The sequence below is a fragment of the Chrysemys picta genome, chromosome 8, assembly GCF_011386835.1.
Source record: "Chrysemys picta bellii isolate R12L10 chromosome 8, ASM1138683v2, whole genome shotgun sequence".
Taxonomy (NCBI): Eukaryota; Metazoa; Chordata; order Testudines; family Emydidae; genus Chrysemys; species Chrysemys picta.
The window spans coordinates 83,760,181-83,782,790 of record NC_088798.1 but is presented as its reverse complement, the minus strand read 5'-3'; positions in this window follow the sequence as shown (position 1 = coordinate 83,782,790).

Here is a 22,610-nt window from a genome sequence, read left to right as displayed (position 1 = left end):
TGCCATTTATTATTCTCTTTTGGGATCTCCCATGTTGCACTAGCTCTCTGGTGTTCCTCTGGATCTTCTCTTTGCTTCTTTGGCTGCCTTCCATGTTTTCTAGCACTCTGTGTTGTTCTGAAATGCACAAAAGGGTATTGATATGTACTCAGTATAAGAAAAAGCAGTGACGATGAATTTATACATTGTCCAAACAACGTAGGAGTCTATTTAACCTGTAAATCATCTCTTTCCTGAACAGAAATACATTTCTGGAATATTATTATAGAATAGTTTGTTTTATATGATTTACATACTAAATCAGTCTAAATGCAGCATACTAAATGCATCTCAAAGCATTTACAAATAATGAGCTAGATATGCATAGTGGTATAGGCAAATATGACAGTAAATAAGCTTACAGTAATATAGTGGTCATACTTAAAAATGTTTATATTGCTCTAGAGAACTAAATAATTTTACCTCAGTGTTTTCAATATTCTCTGTAATAAGCCTAGAGAAGTAGAGGGAATACTATAAATAGTGCTGATTGAATAAACCATGGCAAATAATATTAATTGTGAATTTAGCTTATTTTTCTGCTCACAAATCATTTATGAACAGACTTTGTTTTTTATTAAACTATTGGCTGAAGAGTTTATGCAGATGGATCTCAGCCTGCGTGCTGTTTGCAAATTATCACTTTGACTATTTACTTGTCCTGATTTGTGGTCTGTGATTAATCATATAGTATTGTTTCTGCTTTCTGACTGTATAGCTGAAACTTTTGAAACAGTGAATTTCAACTAGGGAATCTTGTTTTTGCATTCAGTTGGATGTGAACAGGGATATTCATACAAAGTTTTCCCCAAACATTTGTGCAAAAAAAAAGTTTTATCTTGCAAATGTTCACAAATAGTGAATAACAAAGGGTGCAAACCTGGCTGAACTAAGCCACACTTTTGCATCTTGAACAATTGTTCACAAACACCATTTTGTAGTTTTGGACTAACTCTAAGTGGAAATCCTGAGAATTATACACTGCAAAATTGGAATGTTTTTAAGGGCAGTAAGTGTACCTTATACACAGTCTGGATGTTAGAAGTTGTTCTATTTGGCGAAGACAAAAAAGAACACCAGATTGTTTTTAAAGAATCACAAGAATTTAAAGAATTCTCCTCTGTTAGGCTGGTACAACTTCATCATTTTGGCTTGATGGTGGCTCACTGGTGGGTTGCACTGAGAGGTGAATTTTACAAAGATCTTTAATCAGCATGTGGAATGCCTTCAGGTATGGACAGAAGAGTCCCACAGACATGTGACAACTAAATGTTAGTCTCAAGAGGTCAGACTGTTATGAGCTAAAGCCCATGACACTGAAAGCCCAAAGAAAATAAATGAAATAACAGCCTTGACACTGTATGAGATGCACTGTAACTAGTTTTGTGATTCTAACAGTTTATACGATTAGTATAGAAACAACCCCTTAATTAGGCTTAAAAAAACCCTTCAAAGATGTTTCTTTAATGACAAATATATCCCTATACTCCAATTAAAATCAATAAAGGAGTTACATATGTAAAAAACTACAGCAAAATTATGTTGAAACAAACTAATGAAAGCAAGGGTTATACGCCTAAAATGCTACTGTGTCTCTACCATATTTTGTTTCTGTGTTGATAGCTTCTATTTTTATACAGTAGATCAATTGCTATTATAAAGATATATCAAAAGAAAGAGAGAGGTGAGATTATGATGTGTTTCAGCTGCTTTATTCTAACTTTCAGCTTTCTATTCATATTTAATCTTTAATACTGAGTGATTGGTATCTGTATTTTGCATTCAAATGTTCTGTGCCTAGGGGGTGTTGGCTCAATTTTAGCTCTGAGCTACCCCAGGACATTCAGTTCAATATTATTAGCTATTTGTGCACTGAAATAGCCTAATAACTTCTACTTAGTGGCATGGTTGGTGGTAGTGCATCATGTTGCTATACAGAGACTTGAGGTTTTTTTATATGGATTTGGAATCTCAGGCACCATACTGGTTGAGAAAAGATGCACTGTGGAAGTGATATGCTCATTATCTTAGAAGGAGATTGACAGCACTGCAGAGGGGTATGGGCATCAGATTGGCAAAGAAACGGTGTTTTAAGCAAGTGTGAAAGAAAAAGGATATTGCAGATGCAGGGCCGGCTACAGGGTTTTTGCCGCCCCAAGTGGCGCAAAAAAAAAAAAAAAAAAAGCCGTGATCGCGATCTGCGGCGCCAATTCGGCGGGAGGTCCTTCGCTCCGAGCGGGAGTGAGGGACCGTCTGCCGAATTGCCGCCAAATAGTTGGACCTGCCGCCCCTCTCCGGAGTGGCCGCCCCAAGCACCTGCTTGGCAAGCTGGTGCCTGGAGCCGGCCCTGTGCAGATGGGTCAAGGGAATGGCAATGATTGACATGGCAAGCTACAGTACAAATACCAGTTTGAGTGTTCATCACCTTACATTCTTACCCAGCAAGAGCTCCAACTGAAATAAACAGGGCAGAGAGAATAGAAAACTTGCTAAGTAACTTACAAGGAAAGATATTTACAAAAATATTAAAGGTCTCTTTATAAGCTGAATAGTATAGTGAGCGATGATTCATGCCAGCTGACTGGTTAATGAACATCATGTCCAAATTCCCCATCCAAACAAATTCAAATTGTACCATCCATAAAAAAAAATCAATATCCATATACCAGTTTGCTTTCTCCCCTCTGCTCCCAGTTTATAACAGTAATAAAGATAGCAGAACAGGTTATTTCATGCAGCTGGGACTTTCCAAGCTGCATAGGCCTGGAAATATGCACTAAATCAGGAACACAAGATGACTGTTATGTGGACTTTTCTAAAAGATTACTTAGCTGCATGTAAGATGACTGTGCAGTCTGAGGAAAGAGTGCACAGTTCTTGTACATTGTGGGCATTGTTTTATTAATTTAGATGGAATATATGGGCCCAAAGAATTAAAAGTGTTAGCAAGACGCTGTCACTGTCCAACATGAAACAGTGTTAAAGATGATTTGGGTTTGGTAGACAGAGCCCTCAACCTGCTTAGTGCCCTGACAAACCACTAAAAAACCATTTAACCTTTTATTAAAGATACTGAAAAAAGGAAAAACAGAGCAGTTGAAATGTAAAGTATTAAATAAGGTTTTCATTATAACAGCATTCCTTGTTCCCTTTCTCTCAAACTGGACAGTCTTCAGAAGGAAACCCACCATGTCCAACAATCTTTTAAATGGTAATTATCCTTTTTGGGGAAAAGAGAAGAAGTTAATCGAGATGTTGCTGCTGTTCTTGATGTTAAGTCCGGTCCTGTTTCCTAGAAGTCAAAAGAAGACAAACACACACAAAAAAGGAGAGAAATGAATAGCAAAGATGGAAAATACAGCTTCTGTCTCTGATGTTGACTCTCACTTGCAAATTCAATGCTGGAGAAACACAAGCACAACACATGGATTTGCCAGCCACTTAGAGACCTGGCAAACTTGTACCACCATCTGGCTGGTTAAGGCATTGCATTTAGCTTCCTTTTTCTGGTAACAGGCTTACATCAGTGTTGCAAAAAATACAGTCTTGGTCAGCTAAGCCAGACGTTTATTGAATAGAAGACAAAAAAAGAAAGAGAGAGAAAGAGAGGAAAGAGAAGTAATAAAGTGGGGAAGGAAAAAGAAAATACAAGTTGGGATGTGTGGAGGGAGTGAGAAAAAGTCTCACATCCAGAGGTGGTATACAGGGTTCAGACGGAGCTGGTGGAGGTAGCAGTGTTTCCTGGGTCCCTCTCTCTGTCCTTGTTTTGTGTGAACATGTCTCAGGATTAGGACAAATATGGTCCAAGGTTCCAGGAGATAGTGGGGGTGGCAGCCAGGATGGTGAAGCTTGCTTCAGTAGCTATTTTTTCTCCAAAAGTCTTCTTGTTCTTTAAGGACCTCAAAGTGCAGTGATGATTGGAATAGCTCATCCCCTCAATATTTTGTCCACCAATTAGGCCTAATTTTTGACACACCAGTTTTGATTCACTAATTTCCAGCCTTACACTATTCTTCTTTACCAGACATGATCTTAACACAGTCCTTGCGTTACATCAGTAGGCCTTTTCTGTTTAGACTAATTCAGTCTTTCTGACTCCTTTTTACCCCTTTTCCCAACAACATTTGTGGTTATAGGTTAGTGTGATATCTTGTGAACATATACTTAGATTTTACAGTTGAGTTCACTGTTAGGGTAGCCAAACGCTATACTATTTGGATCTGTTTTTATCTTAGAACATTTTGTTTATTTATGTATTTATTTACAAAACTTTATCATATAGTATTTGTTTTTATTTCCTTAGTGACATCAGTTTTATACCACAGTTAAACAGAACTTTTGGATAGGATTTTAATAGTGGGAGGTGTTGTCATATTTTTGGAATGGCCACTGCACCATTTAAAGTAGCTTGATTAATCATAATTAATAACCTGTTAAAAGAAAACAGATTTTGGATGGCACTTTCAAATAGGATTTTATAGGTTGGGCTTTACTCCTTATATTTACTGATTTTTCTTGGTGCTGGATTGGTTTCTGCTTTTAAGGGACACAGCCATTTGAAAAAGAAAACACAACCTATTGTGGCTCCTTTTGGAACCCTTATAGGATTTTAATTCACTGTATCCACTGCATATTTAATAGGAATGCACAGGATTATTTTTAATAGTTTAACTTTTATTTTTTATTTGCTATAACATAACATTAGTCACATTAATTTAGTTATATATGATACAATATTATATTATATATTACTTACAATATATATTGGTTATATTAACTTAACCTTTATGTAAAATAGAAGCTTGGTTTGTGATTAGAGTTTTTATGTATCCCTGTTAAAGTGACTGCTTGATTACTCAGAGCCACCAAAAGGCTCTGGGTTTCTAAAAATTGCTTTTCTTGTGCCCCATTCTTGCTGTGGCTCTGAAGGTGCACTGTCGTTTTATTATTTGTTGTTACTAATTATTATTTATGCATTTCTTTATTTTGAAGCTCTATTTGGCTGTTGCTTTATTATTGAAAATAGAGATTCAGGGTCTCTTCCCATTATCCTGCTTCTCTCTGCACTTTTAGTCCCTATTTTATTTAATTTATTTATTTATGTTTAACATTTATAACATTTTTTGTTTAAAAAGTTAAATTTTGTAAAAGCATTGAGACACCCAAAGGGTTAACTAACAAAGTTAACACCACCACAAGATAATGGCTGCAAGGGAAAGAGTGTCTGTGTCAGCTTTGCAACCTTGAATGAAAGATTTGGATGGATTTAGAGGAATTTTTTTAAGCCAATTCATTTTACACATACATTTTCTTTTTAAATCGGTGTTTTCTTAAATTCTGCAGTCCCTTGCTACATTGTAAACAGTTTATTATGAGAGGCCAAATACATATTTTAAACTTGCTCTGCTTAGCCGTGCCAGCTAAGCCTTTGAACCTTTTTTCCTAAAATGATTTTACACTACTGAAGTCGTCTTTGTGTAAATTGCAAATTATGAGCAGATGACACATTTAAGTTGTTTACATTTCTAAATAGCATTTTTTTATGTTTTATTTATACTTTTAATAAGTGTTTTTACAGGCGATATATATATATTTTTTTGGCCTGGGCTTTGATAACTGCTGGATTCTAACAATGTTTTGTTTTACTGCTGCTTTTCCTGTCTTACTTTTCTTCTGTGTCTGAGGTTTAGAAAACTGACTATTACACTTTTTTTTTCTCTCTCTCTCTCTCTTTTTTTGACAGGCAGTATTTTTTTCCAACTTACTAGGTGTTTTCACTTTTTTTATATACAGTGTGTTGTTTGTGCTGACTTATGCCTCCTGCATTGCTCTTAATTATTTTTTACACAACTATACCCAGGTTACAGTCCCAGCAGTATATTTGGAAGCAGTTAAGCCATATAGAAATTCCTATTTTCTTCTTAGTGATTTTGACTAAATTATTCATAGTCCAATAATTCAAATCAGAGTGTCACTCTGCCTGCAGTAGCCCACACAATTGATCATTCACAGACACATTCATTGGGAAGGACCCATTTCCTTGAGAATGCCTGTAAAGGCTTCTGGAGAGAAAAAAGCATATAGCGGTGGTAGTTGTTACCACCTGGCCTCTCCCTTGCATAATATGTTTTATCAGTAAGGGTTTTACCAAGTGTGACTGAGTTATACTGCCATAACTCGGTTTCATTATCAAACCAAACATTCCTTTTCTTTACAACTTTTAACTTTCTTTAACACATTCACTTTTTACAAACCTCAACTTTTTCTCTCTGAACTCTGCATTGTCATTTGTGTAAAAGCTCTTTAAGTTCTCACATTCTTTTCTTAATTGCTTGCTTATTTTTCACATTTCTCAGCTGAATTCTTTCAGTGGCATAAAGTTTATATTTTTTATGTTTTTGCACTTATTTTTTAACTTAGTACACTTGGTTGAAAAGATGTACTCACTAAATATAGTCCTTGAAGGTAGGTGCTTTTTACTTTGGATTTGGTAACAGACATTGGTAACAGACATTGTTTTCTCCACGACCTTTCAGGAATCTTTACCATTTAGTTTGTTTCCTTCTGTACAACTCTCATTTGCTTTTTATGCTTTTGACATTTATTTTTTAAGGTGGCACATTTTTTTGTAAAGTTTTAGTTGCGAGAAATAATTCTTTTGAAACTGCTGCCTTGATTTGGGCTTCCTTTGCCTTAGGAATAACCCTCACACCCCCACAAAAAAAATAGATAGTATTTTTTCTATGGCTGCCAATGGATCCTATTTTATGGCATTTAACACACTTTTGCTGTGCTTTACCAATACTTTATTATTTATGGCATTTAACAGATCTCTGCTGTGCTCTGCTAATCATTTTTTTCTTGAAGACTGCTCTCTGGAGTGCCTTTTTCACCTGGTCCCAATCTCCCCTAATACTTCTCTGGGGAAGCGGTAGGATCTGTCCTTAGTTTTAACCTACTTCTCCGGTGTGGTATTAACTTCTTCATATTTAAACCTTTAAACTCACCCCATGCCATTTCTCTTCATGCTTGGTTGCAGCCCTCACACTAAGGGATATATAGGTTACCTGTTTCGGATGAGTGGATCTGAATCATGACACTAGTAAGTTGGGTTTGGCTCTGAGGTCTTAGCCATGCAGGAGTATGTTGGGGTGGCTTCTAAGACCCTATCCATTCAGTAGCCTCTGAGGCCTTATCCACTCAGTTCCCAAGAACTTAGCTGACTCCAAACTCATGACTGAAGTTTCTTTATTGGCATACTGTCAAACTACACTTGAGTTGATCAGGCTCAAGTGTAAAGGGTGGGTACAGGGTATACCACATATCCAAAGTTACACAACTAACCTCTTCCTTTCTATACATTTACACATTACATTGCATTTATTATACATTGTATCACAGGTATTGGGATTGGCCTGGTTATTTTGTAGGAACCAATTCCTGTACATCATGCTCTGTCCATGCACAATTTACTTTTTACCTCATCTTTACATTTCTGACTTAGATTATCCTTTTTATCTTGTCCATTGGATATGGTTCCTTGGTAGTTCCCCATAATCTTAGCTAGTAAAAACCTTCTATTTCCAGTTTGCTGATCCATTTACCACCCTAACCCTGTCTACCACAAAATAAGGCCTTATCCATGTCTAATTACTCATGACAAGCCAGGTTTACACTCCCAATTAGCATAAATTTATAGGCCCAATTACCTCAACAGCAAGACCTTGAGTTTAAGCACTCTAGAAGGGGTTTCAGATTTTGAGAGGGGGAAATATAAGAGGATATAAGCACTGGAAAGTTAAGAGACCACAAGGCATGCCTTGGTGTTGGGGGAAATGGCAGGTAGGAGTTTGCTAGCTCTTCCTTCTCAAGGTGTAGGCAGGTAACACTTGCATTGAAGAGGTGCGACCCACTCAAAGAGGTTCATGCCCCAATTTAAGGAATGCAAAGAGTGCTCTTTGGCAGCAATGAGTGGCTTTAGATTCCTGAGGGTACCTCAGACTTTCTGTGGCTCTGTTGGGGCAGTCATAATTGATGTGAGTATTGCTCTTGGGAAAGAAGACATCTCTGGAGTTTGGCGTGGGGAACAGACTGCTGTCTACTTAGATCCTGCAGTTTCTTTGAAATCCAGTTCCCCATGCTATGTAAGGAATTCTTCCCTAGTGAGCCATCCATGGAAGCTGCAGAAATCTGAGGTTCCCTTTCTAGTTTAGGTCTCCTGCTGTGGTCAGGGGTCTGTCAATGAGGCAGAGACTATCTCTGCTTTCCAGAGCTCTGCCCTGTCACCCATTAGGAAGCCTTTTTCAGAAGACTGGAAGTCTGAATCTGAATTTAAATATAAGTAATTGTGCAAGAATGGTGTCTGCCCACCTCCTAAGCAATGACAGTGAGATGGGCAGAGACAGAGACAGAGCACCATCTCTGCACAAAAGAACAGAACTGAGGGGAAGCTTGGCTCCTCCATGTCTCCATTTGAGCTAAGCCTCATGTGGAAAAAATATGTTGTCTATAGGAAGTATTTTATACTTCATGGTGGCATGAGGGTCTTACCATAACACTAGGACAGGATTTAAAGTGATGGGTGAGACCCATAAGGGAAAATACTGTGGGGCATAACAAACATAACATAACATAATATATATTCCAAATAAAGGATGGATAATTTAACAGTTGATAGGGGGAATATCTTCTCTTTTATGGATTTTTCAGTACATGGAAATAACTTCAGATACTGGAAGCCAATTTCTGCTGTCAGTTACACCTGTGCATCCTCATTGACATGAGGGAATGTGTCCATGGGGCTATAGTACAATAGAATTTAGAAAATGAATAGTTTCTTTAAAAAGAGAGTTAATACAGTTGAAAACAAATTACAAGGCAATTCTTTTTTCAATCCCCCTTCTGCCCTTCCCCGTTAGTGGTATTCTTTGTAAACAATTCGAAGGGATCTTACTTGAATCAGCTTATACTCAGTTGGAATTTGCTTTTAACAATAAGTTGAGCTTTAATAAGCTGGTACCCAGAGTTTGTGCCATGCTGCTTCAAAGAGATAGCAAGGCAACGAGTAAGATCAAAGAGACATGGTCATGGGATCTTAACTGCCAGACAGAAGAAGAAACAGAGAATTACACTGGGACAGTTTCTATTTTTTCCTGTATATAAAAAAGAATGATTCACTTTAATTTTCTACAAAGAGTTTGCACCACTCCTTTAGTCAAGAACTTCCTTTTTCTTCTGTGGCAGAGATGTAAAACTCTGACGACTTCTTTATTGAACTGAATATGGTTCTCAAACTCACTGGGAGACTACAGAACACTGGCAACATATACAGTAGCAAAACTGAGAAAACAGCAGTATGAGCTTATTATGTGTCTATCACGTATTTTTTTAAAAACCTCCTTTGTTAGCTTTAAAATGAAGAACTAGATTTAGTGTCCTGTACAAATAAGCCATTGCTCCATAGTTTTGAAGCACTGGGAAAACTGAAGGGTAGGATCAAATTCATACCTAAGGTAAGCAGGTTCAAATCCATATACTTCAGTGCAGTGTTATCCACTTATCCCAAGGTTCAAATAAGTACCAGCATGTTTGGATAAGAGATAAGCAAAAATTTTCAAACAAATAGTTAACTCACTGAAAATGCAGATTCAGTCGACCCAAAACTATTAGCAAATTGTGTATGAATTCGCTGAATAGTTTCTTCCAAAAAAACATTTTTGGGACTGGATTCACAAGGGGACTAAGGAGCCAATCACAATACAGCTGGTGAAGAAGGTGGTAGTAGTACTACTACCCCCTTTATAACCTTGAGCCCAGTGGTTAGGGTATTCACCTGGGATGTAGGAGGCCTGAGTTCAATTTCCCCTGATGCACAGGAAAAAAATGAGTGTATGTTTTCAGTATTACAAGAGAATGCCTTAACAATGGGGATATTCCATGGTGGGGCTCTCTCATTCTCATGTTGAAGCTGTTCCAATTCGTATAAATAATTAAATAGTCATTGGAGCCGGGCCTGTAACTTGGATCTGTAACTTGTACACCAGCTACCAGGCTATAAAGTCATTCCCATTTTCTCTTTGGCCAAATGACCTGGGATGGGGGGTTGAAGACACAAGTTCAAATCTCTGCTCCCTATCAGGCAGAGGAAGGTGTTTAACCAGAGCTTCTACATCCCAGGTGAGTGCCCAAACCACTGGGCTAGAGATTGAGGGTACCTCTTCCTTTGTGAATTAAGCCCTTCATTTCCTTTGATTTTTATTTTAAACCTTCCCAGAAATGAAATGTTTAGGTTCTGATTGAATGAAACATTTAGTTCAACCAAAACCAAAATTTTTGTTCACTATTTCAATTGGTCAAAATTTTGCAGTTTTTTGTTTTGATTCAGGTTGAACTGACTATCTGTCTTGTTTCAGAACTGCCACCAATCTGAAAAATCAGTTATTTATCCACTTCTAGAGTAGATATTTATTAAAACTTTCCAAACCACTTAGGTTGTCAACATTTGGCTAGAATGATCATACAAATGGACTTTGCCAGATTTTTCATCATTGCCTTTTTGGAGTTGGGTCTGAACAACCTTTCTCATTATATTTAGTCATTTTCCATTTCCTCTGCTGACTAGAATACAAAAATTCAGAGGTACATTACATTGGAAAACAGCACACAAATGAAGGCTAACTAAATTCTTTTGAACCGCTACAAAGTTTTGATTTGGATGGAATTTTAGAACACAGATTCTGTGATTATTTTATTCAAATTAGTTTGCCTTTCCTGAATACTTACAATGGAGGCACATAGCGGAAGAAAGTTGAGACTAGAGCTGTCTGGCAAATGGATTTTCTTTCCTGGAAAAAATGGGATTTCAAATATGTTTATAATAATTTTAATATAAAATTAAATAAATTTCAAAATATAAGGGCATTCTGAAATAAAATCAAAACTTTCCATTATGATCAGGTTGAAAGAGTATATTTCAACATTTAAACAAGTATACGTCAAAACAGTGTATGGGCATGTCGAAATAGTATATATCCACATTTAAACATGGTTTTTTCTGATTTTTTTCCTAAACAAATTTTTTTTAAAAGGCTTGGTCAAAGAGGCAGTGTCCAATAGAAAACTATTTCATCTCAATGTTTCCAATGAGCTCTACTTGAGACATGTAGGGATATACAATGTGCCTCTAAGATTAGACTCTGATTCAAAGTTTGTAAATACCATTAGATTAAATTCTTCAGGGTAGCTCCATATATTATTCTATATCTTCTGTAGAATTCTGGGTACTTCTAATGAGCCACATCAGTTATTTCTGCCATTAATATTAATTACTGAGAGATAGGATAGCTAACTGAAACTTGTAGTCTGGCCCAGGGAAAAAACAGAGTGGAATAGCTTCAAAACTATAAGATCTCTTGAAAAGATAATGATCCAAATTCTTCTCTCTCTTACAGAACTTTGTCCATTACACACAGAATGAGTCATGTTCTGATTAATATAATCATAGAATCATAGGCCTGAAAGGGACCTTGAGAGGTCATCTAATCCAGTCCCCTGCACTCATTGCAGGGCAAAGTATTATCTAGACCATCCCAGACAGGTGTAGTAATAGATATGGGTCTGTCCATTTGGACACAGCTTAGCTCCCTTTCATACTCCTACTAGTAAGTTGAGAATGTGCCCTATAGTGTTATCAAGAGCACCTCTGAAACCTCAACACTTGGGAGTGACTGTGTATGAGGGTTTTCCTGTAACATTTGTGTTGAAGAACTGATTTAAGTGCCCTGAGATTAGATACAGGTATATATTGTATTGGTATATTTATACTCTGCATGCATTCAAAGAGGTATTAAAGTTGGTAGAGGAAACATACTGTCATGGATACATGAAGAATATGGTGCACTGATAGATCAGTACTCTGATTACAGCTCAGCTAGACAAACCCACGTTAGCTTTAGCTTGAGTACAGGAGTAGTGAAGTTGCAGGAGTGCAAGATGGAATCATGAGTAATTACAACAGTTCTGGGTGGACTAGTACAGCTCACATGAAAGCGTGTGCTGCCTCAGCTTCATTGCTCCGGTATTTGAGCTAGCTAGATTAAAGCTAGCTTCGGTATGGCTACTGAAGATGTATACACCCTCTGTGATTACAGTATAGAATATACCCTTACATTTCTAAGTAGATTAGCATTTACAAATTTAAGGCCAAGCACATTTCAGAATGACTGTAAGGTACATTACAAAAGTAAGAAGGTTCATTAAGATGAACAGTAAGAAGTGCTTAATATCTTAAAAATCATTAAGAAATATTTTGCAAATCTTGAGAATTATGATGTCTCATATGATGTCTCATGTAATGAAAATACATATTATATATAATAGCAGCTTATTTGGTTTTTACATGTTAAGCGAGTAAGAATAGCATTTAACTAATTTTAAATTTGCATTGCATAATTGCTTGTTAATTAATTAATTGCATTTATTGAAATTAATTGAATTTAATTTGAATTTAAACCTAACAGCTGAACCATCACCATCACTTAGCAAGGGTTCAAAGTAGCAATCTGTCACTTTAAGATTAATATTCCTGGTTTGCAAAGGTGAAAGGTCCTTAATCTTTAGATTATGAATAAATTCTGAAATTGAGGAAAGTGTTTTCTGACCTCTTGTTTTTATCCCTCCACTTCTTCTAATTAAAAAACAAATATAACTTTGTTCAATAAATAATAATTCTGATTCAAAGTACTGCTGTTCTGCATATTCCATCTGTGTTTCACTTCTTACCTTGTCTCCAATTAATTTGAGGACTGGACTAAACGGGTGACAATCATTGTGGGCCCTTCCTGAGATAGCCACAGTACGGTTAATTTATTCTGCCCCAAGGAGTAGAGAAAGCCATCGTCTCCCCCAGGTGTCTCATGTACACAGTCTTTAATTCTGTTATTCTACTGATATGTGATGCATGGTAATTAGACCCCTGAACACTTGCAAAAACCTGCCTGACAGTCAAGTTTTTAGAAAAAAATCACTATCCCCCTTAGCACCTCTATATTTTAGGTTTGATAACAGATATCTCAGGGACTACAGGGGCCTCAAGGTGCTGTGAAGGAGCATCTCGTTCCGCTACCCCCAACTTTGTCAGAAAAATTACCATAAGGATAGGCACTGCAAAAGATGGTGGGTGTCATGGTTCTTTGGGGTGCATAGCATTGGTGGCAGTTCTTAATACTATTCTCCCACTTAAGAAGCACAAATGTAATACATTGTGACTATATATCTAGACAGATACCCTGGTCATAAATTGAGCCCTTCAGCAGCAAAAGCCCCTATGATTGTGCTAGAGAAGTAACTCCCTTAACTTTGAAAGCATAAGGCTGAAATAAGCACTGGTGTCAGTTAATAAAGGGAGACCTTATTACACACACTAACCCACTGTTTTACATAAAGAACCATGATTCAGGCTGGTCTTTATACAGATATGCATGGGGATAGTGACCTGTGTCGTCTCCTCTCCACTGTACATCCATGCAAGAGCAGACAGAATTTGGCACTTATATTTTCATGGCAAAGATCCTCAAATTCTTTTTCATTGGGAAACCCAAATGGCAACTAGCTTCTGCTCCCTGACATTTAATCCCCATGCTGAACATGCCAATAAAGGGAATTTACTTTACTGCATTGTGGTGCCCTCAAGAAAGGCAGACACGCTGTGTGATGGAGATACAGCTCCTCTGTAATACTTTATAAATATTGTATACTGGCATAGTTAGTGAGATGTTTACTGCATTACTATGTTTGGTTAAATCAACAGGGCTGTTGGGGAAAAAAAGCAGAAAGAGAAATATTTGTTCAACATGAACCACCTTATGGCAAACACTTAAGGGCTGTTATGGGACAATGGGAGAGCCTTTGGCTTTGGGAATACTTGCTCAATCTCTTTCAGAGCCTACCAGACTGGTTTTGACAAGCAGGACCAAACGCCTGGGAACTGAAAAGAGAAAGGAACTTGGGCTGGATAAAAAGAAACTCTCTCTATCCAGGAGGGAGGCAGTTGTTGGGGAGCTATGCAGACTGACTCACTGCAGTATCTGAAGTTGTTAGGCCTACCATGAGGGGATAGTAAACCTACAGGCAAAATATATATGCATGTAGAGTGCTGTTTAAAAATCTCTTTCTCTAAATGCTTTGTTCCTACTATTAAAATTGAACAGTACTTTGGTTTTAAGAATGCTGTCTGGTTACTATACTCACTTCTGATCACAGACTCCTGGAAGGAAGAACCACAGGTACCAAACCCAGTTGGACCTGCTGGATAAGCCCGGTTGATACATAAGGCTATGTATCCAAGGGCCCACTCTAAGGGTATGTCTACACTACGAAATTAGGTCGAATTTATAGAAGCCGGTTTTATAGATATCGGTTTTATATAGTCGATTGTGTGTGTCCCCACATAAAATGCTCTAAGTGCATTAAGTCGGCGGACCGCATCCACAGTACCGAGGCTAGCGTCGACTTCTGGAGCGTTGCACTGTGGGTAGCTATCCCACAGTTCCCGCAGTCTCCGCCGCCCATTGGAATTCTGGGTTGAGATCCCAATGCCTGATGATGCAAAAACAGTGTCGCGGGGGGTTCTGGTTACATGTCGTCAGGCCCCTCCCCCTCCATCAGAGCAACAGCAGACAATCGATTCGCGCCTTTTTACCTGGGTTACCTGTGCAGACAACATGCCACGGCAAGCATGGAGCCCGCTCAGCTCAGCTCAGCTCACCATCACCATATGTCATCTGGGTGCTGGCAGACATGGTACTGCAGTGCTACACAGCAACAGCTAATTGCCTTTTGGCAGTAGACGGTGCAGTATGACTGGTAGCCGTCATTGGCTATCTGGGTGCTGGCAGACGTGGAGCTGCATTGCTACACAGCAGCAGCTCCTTACCTTTTGGCAGTGGATGGTGTATTATGATTGATATCTGTCATCATCATATTCCTCAGTGAGTTCAATCAGAGGCACCCGGGAAACTTCTTCAGCAGATTCCTCTAAGATATACTGAACCAAACTTTCCACTCTGGGCATCTGATTCTTCATTTTGTCTCCTGGAAACCTGGCAGTCCTATTGAACCGTCTTGACGATAATGGCTATCAGTCGTAGTACATCATTTTCTGCCAAGCACCTAGAAGATGTCGATGGCTATCAGTCATGCTTCACCGTCTGCTGCCAGCTTAAGATGTAAAAAATAGATGGACCAGATTTGTTCTGTATTCATTTGCTTCCCCCTGCCTCCATGAAATCAACGGTCTGTTAAATCCAGGGTTTTGAGTTCAATCTTTGGGTGGGGGCATTCTGTGTGACAGTTGTTTGTGTTTCTCCCTGATGCACAGCCACCTTTGTTGATTTTAATTCCCTGTACCTGTACACCATGTCGTCACTCGCCCCTCACTCCCTCCGTCAGACACTAGTTTCGCGCCTTTTTTCAGACCAGACGCCATAGCACTGGGATCATGGAGCCCACACAGATCACTGCGGCAATTATGAGCACTATGAACACCATGCGCATTGTCCTGGAGTATATGCAGAGCCAGGACATGCCAAAGCAAAACCAGGACCAGCCGAGAAGGCGATTGCAGCGCGGCGACGAGAGTGATGAGGAAATTGACATGGACATAGACCTCTCACAAGGTACAGGCCCCAGCAATGTGCAAATCATGGTGTTACTGGGGCAGGTTCATGGCGTGGAATGCCAATTCTGGGCCCGGGAAACAAGCATAGACTGGTGGGACCGCATCGTGTTGCAGGTGTGGGACGATTCCCAGTGGCTGCGAAACTTTCACATGCGTAAGGGCACTTTCATGGAACTTTGTGACTTGCTTTCCCCTGCCCTGAAGCACCAGAATACCAGGATGAGAGCAGCCCTCACAGTTGAGAAGCGAGTGGCGATAGCCCTGTGGAAGCTTGCAATGCCAGTCAGCTACTGGTCAGTCGGGAATCAATTTGGAGAGGGCAAATCTACTGTGGGGGCTGCTGTGATCCAAGTTGCCAGGGCAATGAAAGACCTGGTGATATCAAGGGTAGTGACTCTGGGAAACGTGCAGGTCATAGTGGATGGCTTTGCTGCAATGGGATTCCCAAACTGTGGTGGGGCGATTAGACGGAACCCATATCCCTATCTTGTCACCGGAGCACCAAGCCACCGAGTACATAAAGCGCAAGGGGTACTTTTCAATGCTGCTGCAAGCCCTCGTGGATCACAAGGGACGTTTCACCAACATCAACGTGGGATGGCCGGGAAAGGTACATGATGTTCGCATCTTCAGGCACTCTGGTCTGTTTTAAAAGCTGGAGGAAGAGACTTTCTTCCCGGACCAGAAAATAACCGTTGGGGATGTTGAAATGCCTATCGTTATCCTTAGGGACCCAGCCTACCCCTTAATGCCATGGCTCATGAAGCCGTACACAGGCAGCCTGGACAGTAGTCAGGGCCTGTTCAACTATAGGCTGAGCAAGTGCCGAATGGTGGTGGAATGCGCATTTGGACGTTTAAAAGCGCGCTGGCACAGCTTACTGACTCGAATAGACCTCAGCGAAACCAATATCCCCATTATTATTGCTGTTTGCTGTGCGCTCCACAATATCTGTGAGAGTAAGGGGGAGACATTTATGGCGGGGTGGGAGGTTGAAGCAAATTGCCTGGCCGCTGATTACATGCAGCCAGACACCAGGGCGGTTAGAAGAGTATAGCAGGGCGCGGTGCTCATCAGAGAAGCTTTGAAAACAAGTCTTGTGACTGGCCAGGCCTATGGTGTGAAACTTCTGTTTGTTTCTCCTTGATGAACCCTCCGCCCCCGCACCCCCCGGTTCACTCTACTTCCCTGTAAACCAACCACCCCACCCTCCCCTCCCCCCTTCAAGCACCGCTTGCAGAGGCAATAAAGTCATTGTTACTTTTCATTCATGCATTCTTTATTAATTCATCACACAACTAGGGGGATAATTGCCAAGGTAGCCCGGGATGGGTGGTGGAGGAGGGAAGGAAAAGGACACACTGCAGTTTAAAACTTTAAAACTTTAACACTTATTGAAGGCCAGCCTTCCGATGCTCGGGCAATCATCTGGGGTGGAGTGACTGGGTGGCCGGAGGCCCCCCCACCGTGTTCTTGGGCGTCTGGGTGAGGAGGCAATGGGACTTGGGGAGGAGGGCTGTTGGTTACACAGGGGCTGTAGCAGTGGTCTCTGCTCCTGCTGCCTTTCCTGCAGCTCAACCATATGCTGGAGCATATCAGTTTGATGCTCCAGCAGCCAGAGCATCGACTCTTGCCTTCTGTCTGCAAGCTGACCCCACCTATCATCTTCAGCCTGCCACTTGCTCTGTTCAGCCCGCGATTCAGCCCGCCACCTCTCCTCTCATTCATATTGTGCTTTTTTGCATTCTGACATTGACTGCCTCCACGCATTCTGCTGTGCTCTTTCAGCATGGGAGGACATCTGGAGCTCCAAGAACATATCATCCCGAGTCCGCCGTTTTCTCCTTCTAATCTTCGCTAGCCTCTGCGAAGGAGAAACATTTGCAGCTGGTGGAGGAGAAGGGAGAGGTGGTTAAAAAAGACACATTTTAGAGAACAATGGGTACACTCTTTCACGTTAAATTTTGCTGTTCACATTTCACAGCACATGTGCTTTCGTTACAAGGTCGCATTTTTCCTCTTATATTGATGGCCTGCTGGTTTGGTGTGAGCGATTACTCACATAGTGCCAGGCAACAGAATTTGGCTTGCAGGCAGCCATAGTAAGCCACAGTCTTTTGGCTTTTTTAACCTTCATAACATGTGGGAATGGTTTCAAACAGCAGCGCCCTCATTTCCCATACCAAGGACCCATTGGGTTGGCCATGTAAAAGCAGGGGCTGTGGTTTCCAGGTTAACATGCAGCACAAACCCAACTACCCCCCCCACACACACACACATACACAATTCTCTGGGATGATCACTTCACCCCTCCCTGCCACTGCGTGGCTAACAGCGGGGAACATTTCTGTTCAGCCAAACAGGAACGGGCACCTCTGAATGTCCCCTTAATAAAATCACCCCATTTCAACCAGGTGACCGTGAATGATATCACTCCCCTGAGGATAACAAAGAGAGATAAGGAATGGATGTTGTCTGCATGCCAGCAAACACCGGGACCATACGCTGCCATGCTTTGTTATGCAATGATTCCAAACTACGTGCTACTGGCCTGGCGTGGTAAAGTGTCCTACCATGGCGGACGGGATAAGGCAGCCCTCCTCAGAAACCTTTTGTAAAGGCTTTGGGAGTACATGAAGGAGAGCTTTCTGGAGATGTCCCTGGAGGATTTCCGCTCCATCCCCATACACGTTAACAGACTGTTCCAATAGCTGTACTGGCCGCGATTGCCAGGGCAAATTAATCATTAATCATTAAACACGCTTGCTTTTAAACCATGTGTAATATTTACAAAGGTACACTCACCAGCGGTCCCTTTTGTGCCCTCAGGGTCTGGGAGCATGCCTTGGGTGAGTTTGGGGGTTACTGGTTCCAGGTCCAGGGTGATAAACATATCCTGGCTGTTGGGGAAACCGGTCTCTCTGCTTCCTTGCTGTGAGCTATCTTCATTGTCTTCATCATCATCATCATCATCTTCCGCGTACCCCGAACCCGCTTCCCTGTTGCGTGATTCTCCATTGATGGAGTCAAAGCACACGGTTGGGGTAGTGGTGGCTGCACCCCTTAGAATGGCATACAGCTCCGCATAGAAGCGGCATGTTTGCGGCTTTGCCCCAGACCTTCCGTTTGCCTCTCTGGCTTTGTGGTAGGCTTGCCTTAGCTCCTTAATTTTCACGCGGCACTGCTGTGCATCCCTGTTATGGCCTCTGTCCTTCATGGCCTTTGAGACTTTTTCTAATATTTTGCCATTTCGTTTACTGCTACGGAGTTCAGCTAGCACTGATTCGTCTCCCCATATGGCGAGCACATCCCGTACCTCCCGTTTGGTCCATGCTGGAGCTCTTTTGCGATCCTGGGACTCCATCATGGTCACCTGTGCTCTCCACGCTGGGCAAACAGGAAATTAAATTCAAAAGTTCTCAGGGCTTTTCCTGTCTATCTGGTCAGTGCATCTGAGTTGAGAGCGCTGTCCAGAGCGGTCACAATGAAGCACTGTGGGATAGCTCCTGGAGGCCAATAACGTCGAATTCCGTCCACACTACCCCAAATCTGACCCGCAAAGGCCGATTTTAGCGCTAATCCCCTCGTCGGAGGTGGAGTAAAGAAACCGGTTTAAAGGGCCCTTTAAGTCGAAAGAAAGGGCTTCGTCGTGTGGACGTGTCCAGGCTTAATTCGATTTAACGCTGCTAAAGTCGACCTAAACTCATAGTGGGCCTAAGAGTGGGAGAATTGGAGAATTTCACCCCCAGAAGGCTGAAGGCGAGAGGCCTGACACCTAAGAGAGATGCACTCAGAGAGGGGAGAGAGATGTACCTAGCCCTGCAACATGGACAAACTGATTTTAACCTGTAAGTTAAAATGTGACCAGTGATATGAACTTACAGAGATATGTAATGACCAATACAGGTGCAGTTATCCTATTGATAGCATGATGCTAATCTGACATTGGTCTATAATTCCTGTTGCATCCACTGCAGTACTGTATTCAGAACATACACAGAACAAGCACCTAAGCCCAGATCTACTTTGACTTCAGTGGAGCCATTACATCAATGGAGGTGCTGGCACATTATTGTTGTTATTAAGTTTACTTTGAATATTTGTTTTAACATTTTATTACAAACTATGCCAAACCTTCTTGTTTTGCAACAGTTACAATAGAACACATCTGGAAATATAGTGTGCTGATCCACTATCTATGTTATTAAATGTAATCATGCCAAGGCGGCAAAAATAAAACATGCACAAAACAATAAGATTCACTTAACAGCTGCTTGTATTGAACATATCTGATTATCTCTTGTATTAAAAGGTTTTCATGGGCTTTGATTTTAGGTACAGTAGTGCATCTCTGTCTTTTATGAGATCTAAATTATTCCAGTTATTACCAGTTTTACAAAAATGTAAGTTAAATTACAGAAATAATCATATGCTTCTGCTATTTATTTTTCTCATTACAAATCATATCACAAATACAGTAATCATATACCTCAGGAGCATTGGTATCGCCTGATGTTCTTATCCCCAGGTAGCATGACTATTAGACTAATTGCCCGGCAATTTAAAATCTGAAAGTATGGGGAAGGATTTTGGTCACAAAACATAATTAAAAAGTCCTTTCTAAATCAAAAAGGTTGCAGTTAACAATTCCCACTTTGAGACTGGGACTTCCATGCCTTCCTCTCTATTTCCCACTCTTCCTTTTCCAGCTTGTAGGTGCAATAGCTTGATTGATATATTGGGATTTCTTTGTTTATGTTTGTGTTGTTAAGTGAGTTATGTTTGTGTTTGAGATAAGAAATTATTTAAGGGAACATAATTTAAAGCAATTAGTTTAGCTTTTATTTCTTAAAGATTTGCATTTTGACCCATGGTCATTCTTATCTCCTGATGTCTAGGCTTGCAGACGTTCTGCTGTTGCAGTCACTCATTCTCATGAATAAATTGTTTTGATACTTCTGGTTCAAGACTTGTGGAAACCATTCAAGGCCATTTCAAAAGAGAGACACAAATCTTGTCAAAACCAATCTACCTGGTTTCAAAGACTCTCAAGTTTGAGTTCAAATGAAAATGTTTTTTTCCATGGCCAAAGTTTGGTTTCCTGTGAAGTAGGAAAATGCTTTAGGATTCTCTCTTTCTTTACCTCTCTTTCACATACACACTCCTTCACAGTTTTAACATACACCTCTACCCCGATATAACGCGACCCGATATACCACAAATTCAGATATAACGCGGTAAAGAAGTGCTCTGGGGATGTGGGGGACTGCGCACTCTGGCGGATCAAAGCAAGTTCAATATAACGCAGTTTCACCTATAACACGGTAAGATTTTTTGGCTCCCGAGGACAGCGTTATATTGGGGTAGAGGTGTATTATATAATGAATTTCATCAATCACCAAGTTTTGTAGATATTCAAATAGAGCAAAAAATTTAACCTATAGGTTTGACAAAATGCTCATAGATGTGAACAAAATTTGGAGGCTGATGGCAAGCATGTTCAAGCCTTGCGTTGAGGATTTCTCATCCCTCTACTCTATACTCCTCAAGTGCCAGAGAGTTTGCACCTTGCAAGGTATGAAACTACTCATGTTTAAAGGTAACCATGTCTTTTGCTTAAGTCTTTTGCTGGATTGAGAACAAGGTGCTCAGCACTTTGCCTGATTGCGTCCTAAACATCTACATTGTTTTGGTACAAGCTGATTATATGGACTAATGGAGCAACAAGCATTAGAATGGCATCCATTAATTCCCAAGAAATATCCAGCACTGAAATAGCTATTCTTGGAATCAGCAGAGTATTTCATGCTGATTATTTAAGTTAACCTTTTTTGGTTTAATTTTTTGCCCAGTGACATCTTGTTGTGGTATAAAGAAGTATGGGGAATACATTTGTCACCCAGTCCTGCTTCTCACAGATAGCAATGTGATACTTGGAGAATACAAGTGCAGCTTGTCACTTCATCTTGTAATCCAGTACCCCTACCCCATTAGAAATGGGAAATTATTGGGATTCTGGTAACAACTGACACTTCCCCCTCCCCAAAAAAACAACAACAAACCCACAACCACCAATGGAGATGTAAAGGGAAACCGCTAGCAATCTCACCCAGCCACAGAAACCAAAAGAATATTGTAGAATGGCTGGTTGCAGTTCAGCCCCCAAACATCAGTGGGAAATTCTGGGAAGAACTCAGCATCACATACACTTTCCCTTGCACACACAAGCTGCATTTCATTATTTTGGGGTATAGATTTTGCTATATAGAGAGTATTAATGCCTTGAACTTCAGCCAGCTGAAACAGAGGCCTGGTTCAATTCAGCCTGCAATATTAATCAAATACAATATGTATGATTTTTGAATATTTCATAATGGACTTTTATAAGTTGTACTCATATAAAACACTCAGTGGGCCATTATTAAGTTTTCCCCTATGGTCATATTATTTTAGCAATATACATGAAGATCAGTCTCTTCTAGAGCCACACCTGCAACTGTGTGTCTCCATGATTATGATGTTTATTCTCCCGCCTCACCATACGTGCCCATATAACTCTTGTTAATGTTAATGGGTGTTACACACATACACTGACAGGAGAATAGATACTTAAAATTTCAGGATCCCACAGGATAAGACATGCAGTACATGCCAAACCCGGACATGCATGCACATAAATGGAAAAGATAAGGATAAGTAATGGTCTCAAGTTGCAGTGGGGAAGGTTTAGGTTGGATATTGGGAAAATCTTTTTCACTAGGAGGGTGGTGAAGCACTGGAATGGGTTACCTAGGGAGGTGGTTGAATCTCCTTCCTTAGAGGTTTTTAAGGTCAGGCTTGACAAAGCCCTGGCTGGGATGATTTAGTTGGGGATTGGTCCTGCTTTGAGCAGCGG